General features: G+C 44.9%; 1 protein-coding gene across 1 annotated transcript in view; it reads left to right on the forward strand.

The window, feature by feature from the left end:
- The window catches only part of ANKH (ANKH inorganic pyrophosphate transport regulator), a 130188-nt gene that overhangs the window by 50160 nt on the left and 54690 nt on the right, over window positions 1-25338 (forward strand). The gene's annotated exons all lie outside the window — the stretch shown is intronic.

Consider the following 25338-nt stretch of genomic DNA (forward strand, 5'->3'; position numbering starts at 1 on the left):
GGAGAAGCAGGCTTCCCACTGAGCAGGGGTCCCAATGCTGGGGCCCAATGCGGGGCGGATCCCAGGACCCTTGAAGGCAGATGCTTAACCAGCTGGGCCACCCGGGCACCCTATACTTAGTATTAAACAAATATGTGGAGTAGTTGGAAATTATGGTTACAAAGTTGCACCTAAGTGGTCTACTTGTATACATTTTATACTTTTATATGTATACCTTAACTCCCTACCTAGACTGAACAAGTTAGTAATTACCTGTTAAGTTTCTATGCATCTTCCTGAAACAACTAGCTCAGTGCTAATCAAAATACTTAGAAGCACAAACTGTTGGAGCTGGAGGAGGGCTGTCCAAATGATACCCGGTTAGTCAGGGAGCCCAGGTTTACCTAGGTAAATGCGTACTATCCAGTGACAGTGTTGTCTTAACTTCATGTGGGAAGAGGAGGGGGATATTTTTGCATCGACAAAGTTGTTAATACATCCCGGTTTGATAACATATGCCAACTAATCAATGTGAGCTACTGTCTACTGCAGAAAAGAAACGTGTGGATTAAGTCTGTAGACAACAAGATAATTGAGAAAGGTTGAATAGATTCCGTGAAAACTGGATACTTCAGAATAAATGCCTAAAACAAGAAATGATAAACTCACTTTCAGAAGAGTTGAGCCTTGATAATCCCCAGCTGCTTCAGGCTATCGTACAAATAGATTGAGAATCACGCAATCAGAGGACCTCAGAAGCATCCAAACCACAATAGGTGACCTAGTGACCTCTCCGGTATCCCAAAGCCAGCTGTGCCGAGGAAGGAACTAGATCCAAAAACCCTGCTGATGGGGCACCTGGGTGGCTCAGTGGGTTAATTGTCCGGCTCTTGGTTTCAGCTCAGGTCATGATCTCAGGGTCCTGGGATCAGCCCTGTGTTGGGCTCCATGCTCAACAGGGAGGGTGCTTGAGATTTTCTCTCTTCCTCTGCCCCTCCCCCCTCTTGCGCATGTGTGCCTGCGTGCATGCACGGTCTCTCTCTAAAATAAATAAATCTTTAAAAAAATAAAAAGGCTGCTGATCCCCATCTACTGGCCCTCATAGTATCACCTTGTTTGAACCATCAGTGAGCACTGATCATGAGTCTTCATTCTCCTGTTCAAGAAATGCTATGCTAAGGATTCATTTTCACCTGTGCATGCGTAGGAAAGCCAACAGTGTGACATGCACCTCAAAAACAGATTCTGTAGGTAAAAACATATGGGAAACTCTCTAATACCATTTTCCCCTTGGAGATTTAGAACACACGTGGCATTTAAAGTCTTTGAGAAGCTGTGCCATTTGAACAAAAAAAGTTTGACTTTGAATCCTAAAGGTATTTGCACGCCCAGTATAGCACCTGTTAACATCTGGGTGAAACCATGTTCCTGAGGGCATATTCAGAAACACTGCATGAGTTCCTCAATTTCCAAACTAGGGTATTTCAGAGTAAGTGTTAGTAATGACCAGGGTAGGAATTAGAGAGAGAGAGAGAGTTTTCAAGGGGGGGGGGGGGTCGTAGAGGATTTAAAGACTTAAAGAAAAGAATGTGTTTAATAGGGTCCTACATAAAGGTAGGAAGTCAATGAAACCACATGGTTTAAAACAAAAAGACTTTTGGTCTAGTGATTCTGTTAAATCATCTAAGATATGTATAGCAAATTATACTCAAAAGGCACAGGTATTAATTTCTTTGTAAAAATATCACATCTGAAAGACAGAATTTCTTTAGCTGCAACCCACCTTGACAATCCAAAAGGCAAATGTGTCCAACAGAATTTTATCAAAGGCTCCAAGGAACAGAACACTAATAAGATGTCACATTGCAAAAGGAATAATTAACAAGCCCCACTGTCTCTGGGCTCATCTCAGGATATTTGCTTTTATATATTTGTGTTCCAGTCTGCTTTGCAATATCCCTTCTACAGTCTGCCCTTGTAAACGGGGAAGGTTTGCTGAAAGAATCCAGCATGTTCCTTCTTGGCTTTTTCGTATCTCATTAATCAATTTCATATGATCTTGACTTACTTTCACTTAAAATGAGTTTAAGAACCACAAAGTGGTTAAGTTTTAAGGGAATTCTAGTGTAGAAGAAAATCTGCATCTGTTTTTCGGGTGTTTCATTTTGTTTTTCCAAATACAGAAAAGTCTGCCTGCTCAAATAGTGAACAACGATGTTGAGTAGCTTGTGATTGGATTTTAGTGTCATTGAAGACCAACTTTTTTCTACCCTCTGGTTGCTGACTGCATTTTGAGATCTGGCAGGAGGAGCTCCAAATCAGCAACCAGACTTTATGTTGCCATGAGCATGCCACAGGGAAAATGGAAAATGTTTCTGTACACAAACACAAAAAAATCCAGCTTCAGAAAAGAGCAGCTGCTTGCGACAGTGTGTGATGAGTGAGGCCCAGTGGACAGGCTTTGGACCAGACCTGAGTCCAGGCACACAAAAATGTCACTCAGCCAAGTAGCATAGAGCACACTTTGTCTCTAGTTCCATTACCTCAGAAAATATACAGCACAGCAAAGAAAACACAAGAGCACATCTCATAAAGCACAAAAGGAATTCTGTCTGCTTCTACTGCCTTACCTTATGCTGAAGCAAATGGAATTTGTATTTCTTCGAAGTCCTAGGACAAGGTAGTGCTAAATGCAGGCTGAACCCAATTCCAAGAAAAGGAGACTGGTCAGTTCCAGACCTTGGTATCCAAATCTTAAGGCCATGTCTGTTTAAAAAAAAAAAAAAGTTTATTATAGGACTTGTAGCAACCTCTGTCATTTGCATGTTATGTTCATCACCTTCATGGGAAACAAACTGTACCCTAAGAAGTGATCTGCCTCGCGGGGGGAGGGCAGGGGGTCAGCTTTTAACCACAGCACATTTACAAATCACAGCAGGTCATAAACCTGGGGAAATGAATCTTTAAACTGATCTAACAGTAAGCCAAAGGATTTTCTGTGGAAGGAGAACTATTAAGTATTTCGGGTGAGAAAGGAGAGGGAGAGAAAAGGCATTTAAGTGGAACATCCTCGAAGCCGGGTTGCCCTGCGAGCCACCCCCACCCTACCCCCTGCCCCGATTGCAGCCACCTTGGGGCTGGTCCCTGGGAGGGCTTCGTTCCACTTGCCCCCTTCAGAGCATCCCCCGCTGCAGTCACGGTGAGGGCTGGGCCTGCAGGAAACTGCAGCTTACACTTCCAGCTTGAACAGTTCCGCTTTTTTTTCCAGGTCTCTCCTGGGGGTAAAATAAATGTCCCTTGAAAATGGGTGTCACGGCGCCCCCCCCCAACAGACCAGTTTCCCCAGCACCCTTCCCGACAGTGCTTTCCTTCCTGAAACCATTTAGGACTTCCCAGAGTGCACCCACCGCGCTCCCCTCTGCTTGAAAGAATATGTGCGAAGTCTCATTGGCTCCGCTCCCTCCCCCCGGGATTTGGTTCTCACCAGTGTAAACAGATCCCAGTGATATTTCTGTTTATTCCTACAGAAGTTTGCCATCAGATAAGCGTTGGCTCAGCAAACACATTTGCTTTGCAGAGCCGAATGCATCACTGGTTAGCAAGACTTTTCCCACTTAGAGAAACACATTTTTCCCCCTGTGGGCAGTCACCCCACTCATTGTTCAACAGTCAGCAACAAAGAAAGGCAGTGATAGCAAATGAAAGAGAGAGGACCTACTGCCCCATGAGAGAGCAAATGGGCAGGAAACTACCCCGGCCAGGGCCTTGCTTGCTGCCCTCCCCAGGACCACTCAGCTAGCTGGGCCACTAAGTGTCACCTGCAAACTTCCGGGGGCCACTCACTCCAAATTGGGTATCTCAAGCAAGGAGCTGAGGCAGTGAAGGTTGAGAGCAGCTCTGGGGTCTCTTCTTGCCCATCACTTGTCCTGCAGCTTACTCTATGTCCCCCCTCCTATAAATCTGCTCTCTCCGCCTGGCCCTTCACCCATGGATTCTGCCTCCTCACGCTCTGTGCAGCTCAGACCACTTAGCCTGCTATACCTTCGGGGAGCCATGCTGCTAGATGCCCCATGGTCCCACTGGCCCTGATCCCCTGCAGGCCTTCCCAGGCTACCAGCCCTCTGCAGACATGGCCCTGCAGGGGTTGGGAGAAACTCCCATGAGTTATTGGGTAAAGCCACCAGAGGTGAAGGGCGCCCACGGGTTAGGGCTGCAGCCAAGCGTGGTCTAGGGAAAAGGGGGTCCTACAAGCTCTCACTGCACACAGTGTGGAATCAGTGTGTGGCTGACGGAGTGAGAGGGCCAAGTCCTCATCACGTCTGCAGCGACTCACAGTATCCCCCCTAGACATTTGTCATATTCACCATTCTTGCATGTCTGGCTGAAGGCTGGCAGAGTCCAAGGGAGCCTGGCTCTGACCACGTCTTTCGCTATGGTTCATAACCCTCTTTAGACATAAGCAAGAATGTCCACATCCCTTTGGTTTGGGGCTCCATTGTAACTAAGCATTGTTTTATTTTACATGACTTAGATCATGGATGGTCCCATGTAGAGTTTTCCACTTGTATTTTCCGTGGTGACACCCCTGCTGGTCCTCAGCTAGAAACCCTGAAATCAATGTTGATTGACAACCTAGATACAGGCCCCGCCCCCAGGGCAACTGACAGGATGGGGTGCTCGAGGCAGATGAGAAACACCTATTTCTTGCATCAGAATAAATGTTGGCTCCCGACGTCCTTTCCTACCGCCAACGCCATGGGTCCCAGACTCAACACCTCTTCCCTGGGGCTCTGTGACAAGAGATTGTTTTCCAATGCTGTTCTCTTGACATTTCAGTCCATTACACACATTCCTACCAGATCAATCTTCGTAAACTACAGACAAGTTCTTGTTCCCTCTGGTTGCCTGTTCCATCCAACCTAAATCCACCTGCCTCGGATCACGTAACCCCCCCAACCTAGTTTGCCTCCACCGCCCCCGCCCCCCACAGCCACGTAAAGCCCTCCACTCTCCTCTCTCTGCCTCCCCAGACCCTTCCTTCCCTGTCTTCTCCAGCACACAGCTTTGTCTCCTCCACTATTCAAGTTTGTATCCCGGCTAGTCTGTGCTCTACCACATTTAACCCCTCTTCACTTGCTCCGTATTATCACCATAACCTCCTTGAAGGCAGGGACCTCATGTGAAATCTCTCTGGGATGCTCCGGGGCACTGAACCCATAGCAGCTAAGGAGCAAATACTTGTTAATCAGGAGACTCCCAGACAGTCCAGTTCCATACAGCACCTGCTGGCAGAGATTTACCGGAATGGAAGAGTCCAGAGGGCCCCAGCTAGAGGCCTTCGTAGATGTTCTACCTAAGGAGGTTAGCACTGCAAGCTGCTTGTGCACATGTAAAGCCAGCGTGGACTTGCACACACCGTGCACATTCCTTCTGAAACTGTCAGATGAATGAAAGATAGAGGTTGAGTAATAAGTTTGGCTGATTTTGCCTAGCCACTGCTGCTTTGAACTGTGTGGCTGAATTTAGTCAAAACCAACTTCCACTCATTTTTTAAGTGAAGGAACCATATGTATAAAAAGAAATTGAGGAGGCTCGTGGGTGGCTCAGTCGGTTCGGCAGTAGACTCTTGGTTTCCGCTCAGGTCATGGTCTCAGGGTCCTGGAATCGAGCCCTGCATGGGGCTCTGCACTCAGCACACAGTCTGCTGGAGGATTCTCCCTCTCCCTCTTCCTCTTCCTCTCTCCCTCCCCCTGCTCACTCACTCTCTCTCTCTCTCTCAAATAAATAAATAAATCTTTTATTTTATTTTATTTTATTATGTTAGTCACCATAAAATAGATCATTAGTTTTTGATGTAGTGTTCCACAATTCATTGTTTTCATATAACACCCAGTGCTCCATGCAGAACGTGCCCTCCTTAATACCCATCACCGGGCTAACCCATCCCCCCACCCCCCTCCCCTCTAAAACCCTCAGTTTGTTTCTCAGAGTCCCTAGTCTCTCATGGTTCATCTCTCCCTCCGATTCCCTCCCCCTTCATTTTTCCCTTCCTCCTCCTAATGTCCTCCATGCAATTCCTTATGTTCCACATGTAAGTGAAACCATATGATTATTGACTTTCTCTGCTTGACTTATTTCACTTACCATAATCTCCTCCAGTCCCATCCACGTTGATGTAAATGTTGGGTATTCATCCTTTCTGATGGCTGAGTAATATTCCATTGTATATATGGACCACATCTTCTTTATCCATTCATCTGTTGAAGGGTATCTTGGCTCTAAGATAAACTCAAAATGGGTGAAAGACCTCAGTGTGAGACAGGAATCCATCAAAATCCTAGAGGAGAACATAGGCAGTAACCTCTTTGACATCGGCCACAGCAACTTCTTTCAAGATACATCTCCAAAGGCTAGTGAAACAAAAGCAAAAATGAACTTTTGGGACTTCATCAAGATAAAAACCGTCTGCACAGCAAAGGAAACAGTCAACAAAACAAAGAAGCAACCCACAGAATGGGAGAAGTTATTTGCAAATGACACTACAGATAAAGGGCTGGTATCTATGATCTATAAAGAACTTCTCAAGTTCAACACCCAAAAAACAAATAATCAAGTCAAAAAATGGGCAGAAGACATGAACAGATACTTCTTCAAAGAAAACATACAAATGGCTAACAGACACATGAAAAAATGTTCGTCATTAGCCATCAGGGAAATTCAAATCAAAACCACACTGAGATACCACCTTACACCAGTTAGAATGGCAAAAATAAATAAATAAATACATACATACATAAATACATACATACATAAATACATACATACATAAATACATAAATAAATAAATAAATAAATAAATAAATCTTTAAAAAAAGAAAGAAAGAAAGAAATTGAGAGGCAGAAAGGGGTTGTGAAAGCCGGGGGAACCTGGCTAGGTAGCACAAGGCACTTTAGGGAACTACTTCACCGAGTCTGTATCTTTGCAATTCGTGAAGATCACAAAGCAACTACCACGATTCCTCTTCCTGCTGCCCGTCTGCTCCCCACCAACTGGAGAGTCATGAGATCTCAGGCAGTCTGAGTCAGCACTGTCGCTTCTAGAAGACTGAGCTCACCTACCCATCCAGAGTTGAGGTCCTCCACCAACCCCACCAGACCATACGGAGGGGCCCTGTGGGTGTGACCCAGTGGATCACGGAAGTGATCGTTGGCCTGAATCTTATCCACAGGCTGTGGCTATTCCAAAAATCAAGTAAATTCCAGAAGATATTTAGACCTGCCACAGGTCTTTAGGACCCATTTTAGTCTGTCCTGAGCCAACACTGCATCCTGAGGTCCCATGGAGGCCTTGGAGGACCCCGATGGGCCAGGTCCTCTGGCTTAAGTCAGGGCAGACTTCCAAACCACTGTTTCAGCAATGCTCTTATTTCAGGGAAGAAAAGAGGGTTGGTGATTTGCCTCCTTTGATGCCAGGTCCTTCCACACACATGAGCTCAGTTAATCCCTAAAATCTGACCTGCAAGAGACAGATTTGGGTGAGCATTCCTATTTTACTAAAGACACTAAATCTCAGAGAGGTGAAGTCATGTGCCCAAGATAACATGGCATTAACTCAGATCTGAAGGGATGGTCCACATGCTTTCCAGAGGATTCTGCTGGATTGAGAGACCAGAGTCTCAGTGTGGCAACTGGTAGCTTCATGAGCTCAGGTAAATCATTTTTCCCTATGAGCCTCAGTCTCCCCAGCTTTCACAAGAGCCCAGACCCCTGTACCCACAGCTGCAGTTTCATATGACTCTGCTGATCTATTCAGGGATGAATATGAAAATAATTTTGAACTTCTACCTAACAGTTCCTTTAAAATATACGAAAAGAAAGGAAAAGAAAAGAACCAGTGAAACAGGATTCGAGTCTCATTCCAGATATATTTTAAGGCTCTATTCCTTTTCCAGATTTGCAGCCAATGTCAACAAATACTTAGTTTGTCTAATCTCTTTGTGGTTTGCATAGAAGGTGGATTGAGTGTTTTGCAAAGTTGGGACTTCCTGTTTTTCCCTGATCAGTGTTTTTCTCTTAATTCTTCAATTTTTGCATCAGCCAAGAAAACATGTAGTAGTCATGGGGGATTAGTCGTAAGTCCCATTTGTGTTTGTGAGGATTAGAAATTAGGTGATATCATAGTTTATGTCATACTTTATCTATGTAATGTATGCTCATCTTCACATAAAAGAAAGTAATTTTAAGAAACACTTTTCCTCTTCTGTGGAAATGGTCTTTTAGAAAGACCAACGGGGAAAATCTTAGTACATTTTAACTTGTGGAAGAAACCTCATATTCTATATGGAGCAATCGAAAGGCATCATAAAGCTTACTTTAAAACAGATTAAAATATATGGACAGAGTAATTAATTTTCCACAATGAGCAAATCTATGACTATTCAAAGCCATTGTTTTTATCCTGGAAGCACAATTTTTAAAATCCGTACTTTGCCATTTAGAAACTTGACAAATCACCTTGAGAAAGGCCCTTTTGCTCTCAGTAAAATAGGAAAAAATATTTACTTTGGTTTATTCCTTAGCGTTAAGGAGAGGTGATCAAGCCCAAATACTGAACAGCTCAAAAAATTTCTAGAAAAGGGGCTTGGTTTTTTTCATCACTGCCACCGTGGAAGCACCACATAAGTTGAGAGTGGTTTACCTAGAGGTTTAATGTGTTGTGAAAATATTAAATTTGCTTTTTTAAAAATGCATTTAAGCCATAATGAAGCTCAAGAGTGGTAAAACAATTCTAACATTGACGTTGGAACAATTCTTAAATTCTTACAGAAATGCCATTATGTATGATGCCAGTGAGGTTGATGGAGTTACACCCAGAGTCCAAGCTACGTCTTTTTATTTCTTTTTACACAGCTGTTTATGGCACATTCCAAAACACCTTTGTTCTAAAGTCCCCTTTTTGGCTCATTTTGATCAACTGGGGATCTTTTCTCCCTCTGTAGGACTCAGACAGCTGCACTGAGGTATTGAGGTCTTCACACCTCTTCCAGTCATAGTCCTTCTGCGTCTCTCTCTTACAGCCTTTGTACTGTCTTCCTCCTCAACCACTTTGTTCATCTTTAGCTCTTGGAGTCTGTCCTCCTCCTTGTCATAGAGTAAGTGCCCTAATCTAATCCAGGGGCGCCTAGGTGGCTTAGTCGTTAAGCGTCTGCCTTCGGCTCAGGTCATGATCCCAGGGTCCTGGGACTGAGCCCTGCATCGAGCTCCCTGCTCCGCGGGAAGCCTGCTTCTCCCTCTTCCTGCCGCTCCCCCTGCTTGCGCGCTCTCTCTCTCTCAAATAAATAAAATCTTTTTTTAAAAGTGCCCTAATCCTTACTACAGTGAGTGAGTAAACTATTCATCTACCAAATCTAAGGTTTTTGAGGGATATTGACAGATTCAGATACCTCTAGTGAGTGTGGTGGGGTTGCCTGGCAGCCTGCTCTTTCCTGGTCAGTGTGCAGGACATGGTGACCATAAATGCTTCACGGTCTGTTTGCCTGCCGGGTCATGTACATTGAGCAGTAAAGAGCATAGTGCTGGGCAAATATACCCAACTCACTGAATATATTTGAATGAATGAATGAAATAGTTTTGTGAATAAGTAGACGGTGAAGATAAGCCTGTGCCAGGAGCCATTGTGTGGCTGAGGCTGGTTACAGAGGGTTCCGGAGGAAGGAAGTCCTGGGTCGCCGAGGATGGGCAGAAGGTTAGGAGGCAGAGATGGTGTTTCGACGGGGATTAAGAGAGAGCACAGTGAGGACATTCAGGTTGGGCTCTTCCCAGCAGAGCACTGATAGCCTGGAGTTTATAGGACTCCAAGAAGCCTTTTTCTTAGTCTGACTCTGCAGCCTGGGTTAAATGCCTTTTGCTCTAGTGGCACTGGGTCATAATTGTTGTTTTACCTGTTCTTAAACAAATCACGATTTAGGTGCTAAAGTCAAAAAAAGAAGTAGGTCAGGGAGGGCTTAAGCAACAGCAGGAGGGTGAGTTCAACAGAAGATTCCTCTTTTCTCATGCTCGAAGGTCTAGATTTTGGAGACAGGCAAGTGTCTTTTGGCCAGCACACAGCCTCTGGGATTCAGTCTTGTGTTTAAAGCTATAGTAAAAAAAAAAAAAAAAAACCTATCGTAAATCATGGCATTTTCAAGCAAAATTAACAAGGGGATTTCTTCTAGGAGGTGTCAACACAAGTGATCACAAAGAACAGGACAAAAACATACCAACATTTGCTTCGTAGGGTGGCGGGCAGCTTTGCACCCTAGGAAGCTGGCATGTTATTAATTTTGTGTGCGTTGATGAAGTTGCTTTTTTTTTTCATTTCACATGGTAAAACTAACATATGCTCTTTGTCGTAAGTAGAACAATACAGATGTGTGTGTCAAGTTAACACTTTTCCCCTTCCTGCCCTACTTAACCTTAACGTCTTCTAAAATAACCAGTATTGACAGTTTGGTGTCTGTCACTCACCTGCCTTCTCTCTGCTTGTACAAATATCTTTGCACATTTTTGAGGGTCTTTCTTTTTTATTTTTTCTAATGGAGTAAAAAAAGTATAAGTTTTAAGTATAAGTACACTTATAAGTTTAAGTAAAAAGTGTAAGTATTAAATATATTGCTTAAGTGCAATCTACTTGTACTTACCACTGTATGCGGACTTCTTTCTAGTTCAGTACATTGAGTTCCACTTCATGCTTTATGATTCCTGGGCGACATTCCCGTGCGTGCATGCACCACAATTATTTGGCCTTTCCTATACTGGTGGACAAGCATATTTGTCACTTGCCAGTCATTACAAAGGATGCTTTAATGAACACCTTTGTGTGCATGGCATTACGTACTAGTACTTTTATTTTGTTTGGATAGCTTCCTTTTTTTTTTCTTTTTTAAGATTCTATTAGAGAGAGAGCATGAGCACAAGCAGGGGAAGGGGCAGAGGGAGGAGGAGAAGCAGACTCCCTGCTGAGCAGGGAGCCGGACGACTCTGGGCTCGATCCCAGGACCGGGGTCATGACCGGAGCCGAAGGCAGAAGCTTCACCGACTGAGCCACCCAGGCGCCCCTGGATAGCTTTCTGTAAAGGGATTGCTGGATCAAGGCGTTGGTATATTTTTAATTTTAATCCCTCTTGACATATTCCTTTGCCACAAGATTATAGCAGTGGACTCCATGAGATTTCCCCTTGGGCCACATCTTCATCAGCCCTGGATTTTATCAGTCACTTAAATTGTTTAAATCTGTTGGTAGTCTTGTTGTTTCTGTTTTTATTTCCCTGACTCCTGCTGTGGGAGAACATCATGTGTGTATGCTCCGTTAGCTTTTCTTTGTCTGTGAGCTGCCCACCACATGTGGAAGATGCCTTACCCTGGAGCCACAGACAGAGCGCAGGGGATGACCCATAGACCTCTCTAGAGTCAGGTGCTCCCAGAATTACTCACAGATCTTTCCCTTCGGAATCATCAGGGCCTTGACGGGGAGCCACACTGCTTTAACAGATGCCTTTCCCGGGCACTGACGGGGAATCTCCGTGGAAGCTTCTGGAGCTGCGTGTCCTGTCAGCTTCTTTGCCCAGACTGCAGGGTAGAGGAAGAGCAGGCCTGTGCTCTGCCACCTACAGCAGCATCGCTCGATGCCAGGAGCCTGCTCTTTACTGCTTCCAAGAGAAAAGCCTCAAGGAAGTTGTAACTCAACCTCACACACCTTTTATAGAAGTGCTCCCCAATTCCCCAAACCAAATAGCCATTACATAAAAATAATGGTTTCCTTCAGTAATAGTTATTGTCAGTACTTAACTCTCTGGTCAGGTAATGACACATTTCTGTGCAAGGCCATCCACACTCCTTCCCTGCTTTGCTGATGGTGGAGACGTGTCCTACCCCCTACCCCGCCACCATCTTCAGTCTAGCGTTGAAGTGAGCACGCCGGCTAGTGGTGCCAAAGGCTTCTCCTTTGGGCTGCACGGCATACCAACAATGAACCTTGAGCAAGTCGTGGAATCTCTTTGAGCCTCTGTCTCCTTGTCTACACAGTGGGAATTTTCAGTACGGACCCCGCAGCGTTGTTAGATAAAACCAATTGTGCAGGGCGCCGGGGTGGCTCAGTCGGTTAAACGTCTACCTTAGGCTCTCAGGTCATGATCCCGGAGTCAGGCTTCCTGCTCCGTGGGGAGTCGGCTTCTTCCTCTGCCCCTCCCCCTGCTCGTGCTTGCTTGCTCTCAAATGAATAGCATCTTAAAAAAAAAAAGCAATTGTGAAATAAAACCAATAAGAGAATGCGTGAAGGCACATTCAAGACTGACCTACTACGTACATAAGAGACTGTTCTTCATGTGATCCATAAATGGTGCCCGAATGAATCAACAGATATGCCGTCTGTGGCTGCAACATCCTTCCAGGCCCTGAAGGCCACAGTGGAGAAGGGCACAGATGTCTCCTTTCACTGGGTCCCCATTGTCCTCCTCATCCATGTAGGTGAAAGGGCTAAAGAAGACAACCCCTCGGGCTACTCTGATTTCCAAAGATACAAAACCTGAATTATAGTGAATCTGGATTTTTAGAATGAAGCTCAACATGTGCATTTACTCTCTCATGCATTAGTTGTATGAAGTAGTAAGTTATAAAAATGTATTTGTTGTTTAGTTTAGAAATTTTCAAAACACTGTAATTTTATCCACATTATTCTATAGCTTATTACTTTATCGTATTAGGTGGAAAATATTGAGCATAAAGCATGGTTATAGTTGTAAAGGCAAAAATGAATTCAGGGTAGTATGTAATTCTTTGAGCCCTGCTACCATTGATGATGCCATACGACTCTTTCTTGATTTGCTTCTGCTACAGCGATACCCTTTGTCCTCTTTTGTACTGTATTCTAAACAGTTTACTCAGTGAGACGATATTACTTCACATAAAAGACCGTAGATCAGGCCAATCATTTAAACCAATAGTAGTGGGAGCGTGGGGAGGTCATAGCAAACCTGCTTGCACACAGAAAGCAAACACAGAGGACCGCTTCATCACAATTAAATATTACCTATTTCGTTGGGATTCCTTTCTCAGTGTGAGTGCATGTGCACGTGTGTGTGTAGGCACTGGCATAGAACATGCATGGGCTAGATGCATGGGCTAGATGCATTTAAAAAAGTGTGTAATGACCAACTTTTTTTATTTAAATCTAGTGTAATTGACATATAGTGTATTATTAGTTTCAGGAGTAGAGTTTAGTGATTCATCAGTTGCATGGAACACCCAGTGCCAATGACCAGTTTTTACTGTCTCACTCACCTCCTAAAAACAATCAGATCAAAAGCCCAGAACCTTAGAAATCTTTCACAAAACTTGGCATATGCCACTCTATAAATACCAGCCGTGAGTCATTACTGAACCTCCTGCAGAAATATATTAATCCCACAGCTGAGAGAAGAGTGAAACCTTGAACAGGTCAAAGATACTGGGATGATGCATTATCTTATGTATAAAAGAAGCCATAAACATCCTTGTCCATGTCTTTGGAAGGCCACCACTGAGAGCCTCTTGGCATTTCTACCACTCTGGGGAAGACGGAGATGGCGCCTGAGCTGGTGGTGCTGTGCTTACAGGTGTCCTCTGTCCTCTCGGCCATGCTGTGGAGTGCCTCTCGCGGGGCATACGCGGCCCCATTTCCTTTATCCTCATTTCCTTGGTGTGACCCAGATAAATATGGTGCCGTCAGCCTCTCTTCATCCTCCGCCTGTACGCTTGTAGACTTTGCTACACGTTACTGTTGAAAAATGAATCTTTACCTCAGGATCTTTGGAATTTTTCATAAGAATAGTCTTTATCCAAAAGTTCTCTTTGATCTGACCAGCTAGTCCTGTTTCAAGTAAGCATTTGGTACCAACTGCAGTCTCTAATTCCAAGTGAAAGACTTGGAGAGGAGGGTTGGTGTTGGTATGACAGAGGGATGGCTGGGATCACAGCCCGAGGTGAAGCTGTCTGGATTCTTCTCCCAGCTCTGTGTCACCCTGGACAAGTGACTGAGCCTCTCCACATACCAGTTTCCTCACCAGTAAGCTGGAAAATAATCGTACCTCTCTCACAGAGTGATGGGGAGAAGTAATGATCTTAGAATAGCATCTGCCACAAAGCAAACACTCAGTCAATTTAGCTGCTAGGGTAGTTCATCATCATTATCATCATTATTGTGTTCATTGGGTTTTATAAGGTCTAAATGCAAATAGGCACTCCCATTTCATTCTGTTAGTATAAATGCATTTAAAACTGGACTGGAATGGAAGGCAACGAATGGATGATGCTTCTGACTGTTGCAGCTGAGTCAGAAAAAGGAATGGAACTTCTGAGTTGCCCAGAGGTCAGCAGACAATTGTAAGGTGCTAGAACAATCGAGGGAACAGTCTGTCACCAAGCAGGAAGAGGGGGTGTGTGCCAGCAGGGAGAGAGTAAGCATCTCGGCATGTGAGCAGGGTCGATAAGTATGTGTATGTGGGTGGACAGAAAGTATGGACGGCTAGCAAAAACACTTTCCAGACCCCAGAGTTCATCTTCTATTCCAGCCTGTTGTTCATGGAGTTGTTGTTGTGGGGGTTTTGTGATATAAAAGTATTTTAAACTCAGGTCTGAAGTGGAATGGATACAATCTGGAGATATTAATTGAGAAATACCACCATTTGGAGACCATAAAACTTTATAAGTATAAAAACGTGTAGGAAATTTGGGAATGTCACTAGTAGTAAAGATGTGAGGTCAAGTTGGGGCGTAAGTAGTTAAATGGCACACGAAGCTTTGATTTTTTAAAGTGCACTAGAAATCCGTAGTAACACTTCTTCCCCGTCGAGCCTCCCACCATCTTGAATCCAAGTTAAGTTAAGCCACGTGATGAAGAAGCTTCATGTTTAAATGGAGGATCAAGATGATTTGAAGAGGGTCCTATAACACTAACGTATATCTTTTAATGAACTAACTTACTTCCATTTAAGAGGCCAAAAAGTAAATGTTCTTTTATTTCCCCTGAGATACTGAAGAAAGCAACAGGAGGAAACTGAGTTAGCCATACTTGGTACCTGTTTGGTAGTTTGTCTCTAGTCTTTATGGAAACTCTTCTGCAGGTGTGGGAAGTGACAGAAAAAGCCAGTGTCATATTTTGGCCTTGCCGCGCGTTGTCTCTGTGTTTTCAGGAAGCACTAAATATGGATGGCACCGCACAGAGCAATGACTTTGACTGCTAACGAGGCCAGACCAGGCTTCATTTTATTGCTGCCCCCTTTAAACCACAACCTCGTGTGTGGGTGTCGAGTTCTTGGCTGGAGTGCCAGCTAAACAGAGCGAGGGTGTCTCATTTAGAGCAGTATAGATCCTTGAGAAAATAAAACATGGCTGGAAAATTACTGGGAAGACAAATGATCTAATTTAACCCAAACCACTTTTTAAAATACAGACGAACAGAACAATAACAGTGGAAAATTCCAGAAACCTAGACTCATTGAGAGGATTGAAATCCAAGGATCATCCATGACATTGAAAGAAGCTCTTCCCCACAGGTAGCTTTGCCTACACATATACTTCTGAATTCTCCACACTTTTACAAACTGAAATGTTCTGAGAACCCTGGGTTTGAGAGAGATTTTTAAACTGTATCTTTTGTGACAATAGCGAGTTTGCTTCAGGTCATAAAAAGTGTTACAGGATCAGTGAAGCTGTAGACAGGGGAATAGTCTTTTATCAAAAAGATTAGTCTAGCAAGACAGAATTATTACTGAACCCAGTGTCCCATTCGTTTTTCTAATCCAGGATGAGGCACTGAAGGAAGTATTCATTTTACTAAAAGTAAAAAAAAAAAAAAAAAACAGTAGGAATTTCAGCATTTCATATGCTGAATCTAATCTCTTGCTATTTTAGGGAATAATACCAGTTTCCAACTCAACACCTTTTTGTGGAAGAATTTGAAAAGCTATTTCTTTATGAGCAACATGATCGTGTTTTTACCAATTCTCCATGAGCGTCAGTTACCAGGTCAGGTTCTGACTGCCCTTGGCACTTCTTGAACCGTGTGGCCTTCTCTCTCGATGCCTTGTTGCCCCTGCAAGCACCCACCTTTTACAGTCTGGAGATGACTACCTGGGTTATGTGTCAGTGGCACACCCACGCCTCGGCAGGGTTCTCCGCTTCTCCGGGGTGAGGGCAAAGAAGGGTCTTTTCTCCTTTGCCTTCTGATTTCCTTACCATGGCAGCCAACTTCTGTTACAGGATTTGACGCTATAGAGGTCTGTCCTCCATCCCAGTTGACATCCACAGGATGGGACAAAAGGGAGCCAGAAAAAAAATCTTTGCTTAAGCTTTACGCTTAAGAGGCTAATCATGTGGCCCAGTGTCGCTTTCTCTTTCTGTCTGTGGGTCTGAAGTTAAGCAGCCCACCTTCGTCCAATGCCTACCCGGGTGCCCAGTGAGGCATAATAGAAGTGACAGCGGAAGTCCTTGCCTATCTCTTGAGCAAATACCAGAATGACAAGAATATGTACAGCACTCCTGCTATCAATTTGCATATTTATTTTAAATACATAAGTTCCACCAAAAATAGCTTTGTTTACCCAGAAACCCAGACCTGCAGCTGGAGGGTTTTGTTGATGAACGACCATACTCAAGCTGTATGTACAAGTAACGCATTTGTTTATTCATGGATTGATTTTCAACGACGTATGAGGTGTGCTGAATAGATGTGGGAGAAGTGGTCAGAAGTAAACCCATCCCTGCCTCAGGTCGTCTGGTGAGATGCAGGGTCAAGTAAACAGGTGAGCACAGTACACCATGTTGGGTGCAGTGAAGGGGTCCCGGGTCCTTGCAGTGGCTGCAGAGCACAGAGCAGGAGGTAGGCTCCAGGGACGGCTTCCAGAAAATATGGTCAACTGATGATGCATTGACCAGATACATGGGTGGGACCGGGGTAGAGGTGAATCTGTGCAGAGAAAAAGAGCTTAAGCAAAGGACCCTCAGATGAGGGAGAGGATGGTATATCCAGAAAACCGCAGTCAGTTTAGGCTTCACAAAGCACACAGTGCAAGAGGCAGTGTCAGGCAAGGTCAGATCATGAATGGCTTTTGTACGTGTTCACTCATTGCCCAGATATTTATTGGCTGCTGACTAACCATGTGCCAGACATGCTTAGAGCATGGTGTATGGAGATCATGGTCTGTGAACGGCGTGCAGCCCTAAAGCACATTGCATGCACTTTTAGTAATTTGGATTTTTGCCATCTGACCGCAATGTGGAGGGTCGGAGGATGGCTTAGGGACAGGAAGACCCTCAGAGACCTGACCCAAGGCACGGCAGCGAGGCCAGAGAGAACTGGACAGATGTGAGAGTGACCGGGGAAGAGGTGTGGATGGGACCAAGAGATCTGTGGGAGTGAGGGAAAGAAGGCATCCGGGGACCCCTGGGTGGGAACTCCGGGTCCGTGCGTTCAGCTGGAGCCCCAGACAAGGCGGGCCGCGGGAGCCCACGTAGTCCGTTGGTGGGGAACTTGGTTTTGGAAGAGTAGTGTGTGAGGCGCCAGTGGGACATTCAGCGGAGGGGTGTGGGTTTGGAGCTGAAGAGAAGTCTAAGAAGCCCGGAGAGATGGACCAGAGAACTCTGAGCAGACAGAAGGTAACTGGGGTTTGTGGGAGAGGGTGGGATCGCTGAGCGAGAGTGAGGACAGGAGAGGGCCCAGACCGAGCCCTGGGGACACCAATATCTACGAGCCCATGAAAGAGAAAGCATCCAGGAGAAAAGCTGAAGGAGAGAGAGACAGGAAGAAAACCTGGAAACCTTGATGCCACTGAAGCCAAGGGGGAAAGCGTTTCAAAGAGGGAGTAGCCAGCAGGGTCAGATCTGCTGAGGGGTTGGAAAAGTGAGAACAGAAGAGTGCCCGTCTGCTTTTGCAGGGAGAGCATGGGGGGGCAGGGGGAGGAAGGCAGAAGCCAGGGCTCAGCGGGTGCGTTCAGCCCACCATTACTGGTTGACCTGGGATACAGGTGAGGTTCCTGCACGCACGGAGCTGCTGTTCCCACAGGCTGAGGAGTACATGGGAAGAACAAACATGAACATAATGAAAGAAACCAACGCTTTATAGAAGTTATCTATGAAAAGAAGGCGAGAAAGCAGGCGGGAACTAGAAGAAGCAAGGAGTCAAGAGAAGGTTTATTTTTAAGATGGAGGACACCTATGTGCCTGTAAGTGTTGATGGGAAAGAACCAGTCATGTAGCAAGGATCAGACAAGCCAGAGAGGAGGTTGGGGGCTCCTGTCAAGGTCAGAGGGACATAAATGCAGAGCCCAGGTCGACAGCCCTAGAGTCACCCTGGTCAGACTGACCTTTCCATTGTAACAGGACAGAGGTGGTGAGGAAGGGCTTGAGCAGATGTGTTTTGTTGAGGTTTGTTTTAGGGAGAGAAGCAACAAGAAATTTTATTTCTTTTTTTAGATTTTTATTTATATGTATATTTGAGAGAGAGAGTGCATGAGTGGGGGCGGGAGGGGGGGAGGAGAGGGAGAGAGACAAGCAGACTTCTGTGCTGAGCGCAGAGCCCAACATGGGGCTCCATCCCGGGACCCTGAGATCATGACCTGAGCCAAAATCAGGAGTCGGACATTTAACCAACTGAGCCACCCAGGCACCCCCAAAACTTTCAATTCTCATGGATTCCATATTCCAGATGAAGCAAGAGGTGAAGTTATCTGCTGAGTCAGAGGGAACGCGGCAGGACAGAGATGCAGAGACAAGAGAACGGGAAAGATGGAGGGTGATGGGGCAGAGAACAGCCAGGCGGAGGGTGGAGGCTGGCCGGGTGGCAGCCAGCTGTCCGTGCCGTGGACCTGGTTCCGGCCCCTCTCAGAACCCAAGTAGAAGCCTGTAAATACAGAGAAGAGGGGAATAGGTAAATAATTAGATGAATCTGAGGTCAGAGATTTGCACACAATAAGTTGTGGTTATTGACACGAGTGTAATTAAAGTGGTGACCCTGAAATGTGGGGCACGATAAGGGAGGACAGGCAGGAGGAGCCGAAGAGAAGTCAAGAGAGAGACAAGTTGCATGAAGCTTCAAGAGACAGAGTGGGAGAAATAGAGAGGGCCTCACATCTCCCCAGTAGGGAGAGGCAGGCTGTGCACCAGTCCTCCCGCACCTGCTCCCCAGGGGAGACCAGAGTCCTCCCAGCCAGCAGGGAATGCTTGTGGTCACGTTGCCATGAAATGACTGCAGGATCGGGGTGAGTTGGTGACTCTTGCCCTGAGAATCTCCATCTGCAATATGGAGATGTTTCGGGTCTCTAGAGCCCAACTTCATCTCTTTTGGGGTTTAAGGATCTAAGTAAGACTCTTCATATCAGGGAGATCACATGTGGGATTAGTTAGCCATTTCCCTGCGGGTTGTTTTGTTTTGCTTTGTTTTTGTTTTTTACTTTTTAATATCCTGTAGCTTTGATAACTTTCTGGGGGGAAAAAAATCAGGCAACGGAGCACCACGAGCCCTGCAGACACTGGGAGAAACTAAGACAGGTAGAACCCACTGAATGCCTTCAGGACCCAGATATAGTTTTAAGTCCAGTGTTCCATGTTGCTGAGCATCCGCAGCATAGAGAACACTGATCTAAAGTGTGAGGAAGGCCCTGAGCCATGCCATCAGGGACCAGGACTGGGCCGTGATTGACGGGCGCCTTTGTATTTGCAATGCCTTATGCCTGACTCTAATCTAAAGTGCCTTTACTGTGGAAAGTTCGCAAACGTTTAGGAGCTTGCCTTTAAATAGCGGGTGAACCTCTGTCGTTAGGACAGAATCCTGACTCAAAGCCTAATTCATTCCAAAGACCTCTCAGGCACTACTCTAGCTAAACTTCAAGACCGTAGCTGGTCCTCTTTCCCCGCCGTGGCTCCTGGCTGTCCTTCCTGGAACCCACAGTGCTCTGGCTGGAGATGCAGCAGTGTTCGGGAATGCCACGGCCAGAACGGTACCAGCGAGCTAATTCGTGCTGAACTGCAGCATAGTTACTGTATCACCCAGAGAGCTTGTCACCTCCTGAATCGGTTCAGATTCATTTCTAGAGTGCTACAGGGCTGACTCTTGGACCACTTTCTATCTACATCCTACCTAGATTATCTCGTTCAGTCTCGTGCCTTTAAATACTACCCATATGCTGATGGCCTCCAAATGTATGTCCACTGCGCAGACGTCTCCCCTGGACTCCAGACTCACCAAGCTAACCATCTTACCTGATTTCTCCATTTGGAATTCTAAGGGGCATCTCAGACCCAATGGGGACAGCCAGACGGAGCGCTTGCTTTTTCTCCCCAAACCTTCCTCCCTCTCCCAGTCTCTTCAGCTCAGGAAGAGACTGCCTACTTTTCCAAACTCACTTAATGCCCCCACCCCCCACCGCTCTTCCTGGCCCCTTCTTGGCCTTACCAAGCCCTCCGGTAGCCCTCGGCCCTCCGCCAGCTCTTCATCCAACCAGCTCATTCTTGATCTTGGGGCCTCAGCTCCACTGTAACCTCAGTTGTCACATCCTTGGAGGGGTTTCCTCATCTAGTCCATCTGAATAAGCTCCTCCAAGGAGTCCCGGTTTGTTGGCATATTCCATTTCTTCAGTACCTATCACAGTAAGTGTTTATACTGCTTGTGAACATGGTACTTCATTCTTTCACACAGTTACCAGTATGTGATCCCCTCACGTTGCACGTCTAGGGACGTATCATGAACCAGACGAAGTTCTGTGTGCCCTAGAGCTTACATTCAAATGGAGAAGATAGGAAGACAAATAAAAAGTAAATAGTCAATATAATGTCAGGTAATGAACATGCTGTGAAAAGGAACAGGGAAGTAAGTTGAGACAGATGAAGCAAACAGCAGGTGATAGAAGGATCTGGAAGGTTGAATTACTGGAAAGAAAGCATCACAAATAATGGGCAATCGGTGTTTATTCAAATCAGTTTTGAAGAAATAAATTATTTCTTTAGGAAATTAATTTTGAACCATATCTCACAGCATAAATTCCGGGAGGATTAAAAGTTAAGTGTGCAAATGAAACCATCAACTAGAAGAAAATTACCTTACTTGTGGATGGGGTAGGAACAGCCAAGTTCAAAAAAGTATGGGAAGAAACTCCACGAGATGACTGATGGACTACATATAACTTATTATTTGGGGGATCAAAAGAAAATCAGGAAATCATAAAGTGGACAAATTGAGGGAAATACTTGCTATAAATGAGAGTAATAGAAAGGCTAATAATATTAATATAGCAGATGCCCTCAACCGTAAAGCTCTTCTTTCCTTGCCTTTTAATGTTTCTTGAAATTAGAATGTTTTTCATCCACAGTGTACATTTACTGTGGTCATTAAAAACGTTAAATCAGTGGTATATCTGACAAGTAATAACATCTTAGAATCAAAATGCGATTTTTAAAATTGATAAAAATTAATATGGGCATGAAGTTCCTAGTAGAAAATACTTCATTCATTCAACAGATATTTGAGTGTAGGGACGCCTGGGTGACTCAGTCGGTTAAGCGTCTGCCTTCAGCTCAGGTCATGATCCCAGGGTCCTGGGATCGAGTCCCGCATCGGGCTCCCTGCTCGGGGATGGGGGGGGGGGTCTGCTTCTCCCTCTCCCTCTCCTACTCCCCCCGCTCGTGCTCTCTCTCTCTCTCTCTCTCTGTCTCTCTCTGACAAATAAATAAATGAAATCTTAAAACAACAACAACAACAACAAATATTTGAGTGTTTTTGATGTGGTGAAGTGGCCGGTATAAGAGTGGTAAACAAAATAGACACAAATCCTTGCTTTTTAAGTGCCTCCTCCAGGCCAGTCACTCCCTGGTTCCCTGTACTCTACTTGCGTCCGACCTAAGATCAGCCCGGTGATTTCAGCGAGAATGAGTGCCTTGGCCAACACCACTCAATAGTTAAGTGATAGAGGCACATCCATGTCAAGTCTGCGTGGCTCTAAACCCTGCGTGCTTCCTCAAATTACCATAATTGTTGAGCAAAGTGGAGTGTTCACGCTCAGTCTTGCTGACAGAGCCTCATTCTCTGCGCCCTCCTCCTCCCCCCGCCCCCCCCCACTTGCCTCAGCCTTGCCTTTAGGACTCCCATCAAGGACCTGTTGGTGGAAATAGAAAGTGGGTGCCCCAGCCAAGGCAGACGTCTTTTTAGCCAAGAATAATGTTTTGTCAACAAGACATGTAAATAGTCTAATCCTGCATTATTAGGTGTCCTCCTGTATGCTTTTTCAACCTATGCTAAATAATATCGATCACTTAAATTTCAACAAATGTTCTGGCAATGAAAAACTAAACAATTTGCGGTCATAGATATTGGGGAAGGACGAGGAGGAAAAAGACCAAGCCATACGCCGATCTCAATGTCTGAGAGCAACATAATTAGAAGTTGTCCTAAGTTGGGGTCTCTGGAAGCAGAGCCTGTGTTGGGGAATTCTTATGCAGGTGATTTGATGCAGGGAGATGGGAGAGTTGGGTGGTGGGGAGAAGTTAAGCGAGGAGGTGGTCTCCACTGGAGACTAGCTCCCACCTGATCCCACGGGGAGCTCTGGAGTATGCATTGTACTCCCCGTCACTGAGGCGGGAAGCTGATCTTCTATACCCCTGTGTCAGCCAGCCATTGGCTGTGTGCATCCTGGGGGTCAGGTGTGGCTTAACCAACCCAAAGTGGCTGGGGACAATTTTTCCTGAGGAGGAGGCAGCTTGTGAGCCATTGTGGCCAACTCCCACCCAGTAAAGGGTCTGGGTGGGATGCCAACAGCATCCACTGCATAAGGTCCAAAAAAATTAATTTGGAAGATTATCCAGTGATAGGTTTTGACACATGACAGGACACTCTGACTAGATGTGCCTATTGAACCAGGATTTATGATCAAGGAGCTTCTTGGTTTTTATTTTGCTTTAGGGTGTTAAAGTATTAGATCAGATCAGATCAAAGAGATTAGATGTATTTGCTAGAAGGAAAATTTTTTCTAAAGAAGGCATCATGGCAGGCATGCTCCACAAAGGGTAATAAGAAGGTTCTTATGGGAATTTTTAAGTATTATTGGAAAAAAAGGAAAAGATGATTAGACATATAATTGGAAACAATTATCAAAAACTAGCTTATCTAACACCAACTTTCTCAGAAGAATGATACTAAATTCCTATAGCTATTAGATATTTTTCTTCTAGGTTCTTCTAAAACCATTTTACACATTGGTATTTTCCTATACTTTTTTTTTTTTTTTTTTGCTAACTGTGCTTTGGGTTCAATTATATAATGATGGATACGTTGTCGTTATTTGTCAAAACCCCTAGGATGCAAACTATGGTCTTTGAGTGATAAAGATGCATCGTTGTAGGCTCATTGACTGTAAAAATGTACCACTCTGGCATGGGATATTGATAGTGGGGAAAGTCGTCTGTGCTGGGGCAGAGGGAGTATAGCAACTTTGTACATTCTCCATTTTGCAGCTCTAAAAAATAAAGTCTGTTGTTTTGTGTTTGGGGCCCTAACATGGGCTCCAGTGAGCCTTCCACAGACATCTCCCCCTTTCAAAATCAGTGTTACTACTGGGCTGACCCTTGTGGATCTCACTGTGATTGCAGGACGCCCTTCAGCAATAACCATCAGGAAACTTTGAAAAAAGAAAGGTTTATGACTTACTAGACCCAGAAATTGCACAGCACACCTCGGTTACCCCAGTGAGATGGGGGGGTGGGGGAGCACACCCACACACATGGGCCTGGGATTCTGCTTTTATTGGAGTCAAGGGTGGGGACCCAGAGTTTCACAGGCTTACTCTTTATTGGTGAATTTAAGACATAAGAACAGGAATTTAAAGCTCTTGGGGAAGAGACAAGTGGCCCAAATGGCCAATTATGAAATCAACCAAGATCTCTAAAACAAAGGAGCCTTAGTGGTGAGGAAGGTAGCCTGACTCTTTGTCTAGTCGTGTGGCTGGCCATGGGTTTATTCACAACAGTTTTCTTGAAAGTGGATGCCTCTTTGAAATAGTTGTCTGAGCAATCAAAACTTACTGTTCGTGCTTACACTACATCTGTTTCTAAAAGCCTATGCCTGCATAGAAAGCCGATTCTCCTTAATCAGTTTCCTGTTCCTAAAGAACAGGTGAGGTCCTAGCGACTTTGTTTTTTTAATTCTCTCCACCTAGACATCCATTCCCACCATCTGTGGTGTAATTTGTCGAGCAAGTAGGAAAGTAAGTTTGGAAATGCCATCCTGACAAGGCCGCCTAGGTACCTCACAGGGTCCCTCGTGGAGGATGGTGAAAATGATCAGAATATTCTGGGGCACCTGCGTGGCTCAGTGGGTAAGCGTCTGACTCTTGATTTCAGCTCAGGTCATGATCTCCGGGTTGTGAGTTGGAGCATCACTTAAGATGCTCTCTCTCACCCTCTCCCTCTGGCTCTCCCCACTCCATCCCTAAAAAAAAGAGATCAGAATATTCTGTGATCACAACTTCTTGAGCAAGCATCATCCAAAAACAGTGTTTTTGGTTTAAAGATTTTCTTTTCATACTTGTTTGCGCAGAGCTCAGGAATACATTTCAAATTAAAATATAGTAAGAATTGGGTAAATAGCATCCGTCAATTATATAATATATTCCTTCGATACTTTTTTTTTTTAAAGATTTTATTTATTTGACAGAGAGCGACACAGCGAGAGAGGGAACACAAGCAGGGGGAGCGGGAGAGGGAGAAGCAGGCTTCCCGCCAATGGGGCTCGATCCCAGGACCCTGGGATCATGACCTGAGCCGAAGGCAGACGCTTAACGACTGAGCCACGCAGGCACCCCTTCAATACTTTCTTCATAGCATAGAATCTACTCTATGCTATGAAGGGTACCTACATAACACATACATAGTATTTCAGGTTATGGGTACACACACACACGCAATCACACGTGCACACACACACATGCACACATTCCCCCTTCCTTAAAGAAAAAGAAAAGCCATCACCCACTCCGTACAAAGTGTCTGACTCATTTCTAGAATGCCTGTTGTCCTTACATAAATTCAGGCCACAAATAAAATTTAACAGGTAAAGCTTTTAACCAAAACTTCCTAGAATTATTTTCTGGTATTAGCATAAAATGCTTGTTGGGTTTTTCCTCTATTATTTTAACCCCAACGGGCAGATATCTCCCCTACAAGAAGATATTTCGAACCAAAGCTAATACGGATGAAAATGAAAACTAATAACCTTTATCAAATTATAGTGAGCTTTACCCTATAAGCTGCCTAGCGTTTCTATAGAAACCTGTCTGCTGAGTTTTTATTTTGGAAGTGTGA

This window comes from Zalophus californianus, chromosome 5 (genome assembly GCF_009762305.2).
Source record: "Zalophus californianus isolate mZalCal1 chromosome 5, mZalCal1.pri.v2, whole genome shotgun sequence".
NCBI classification, from domain to species: domain Eukaryota; kingdom Metazoa; phylum Chordata; class Mammalia; order Carnivora; family Otariidae; genus Zalophus; species Zalophus californianus.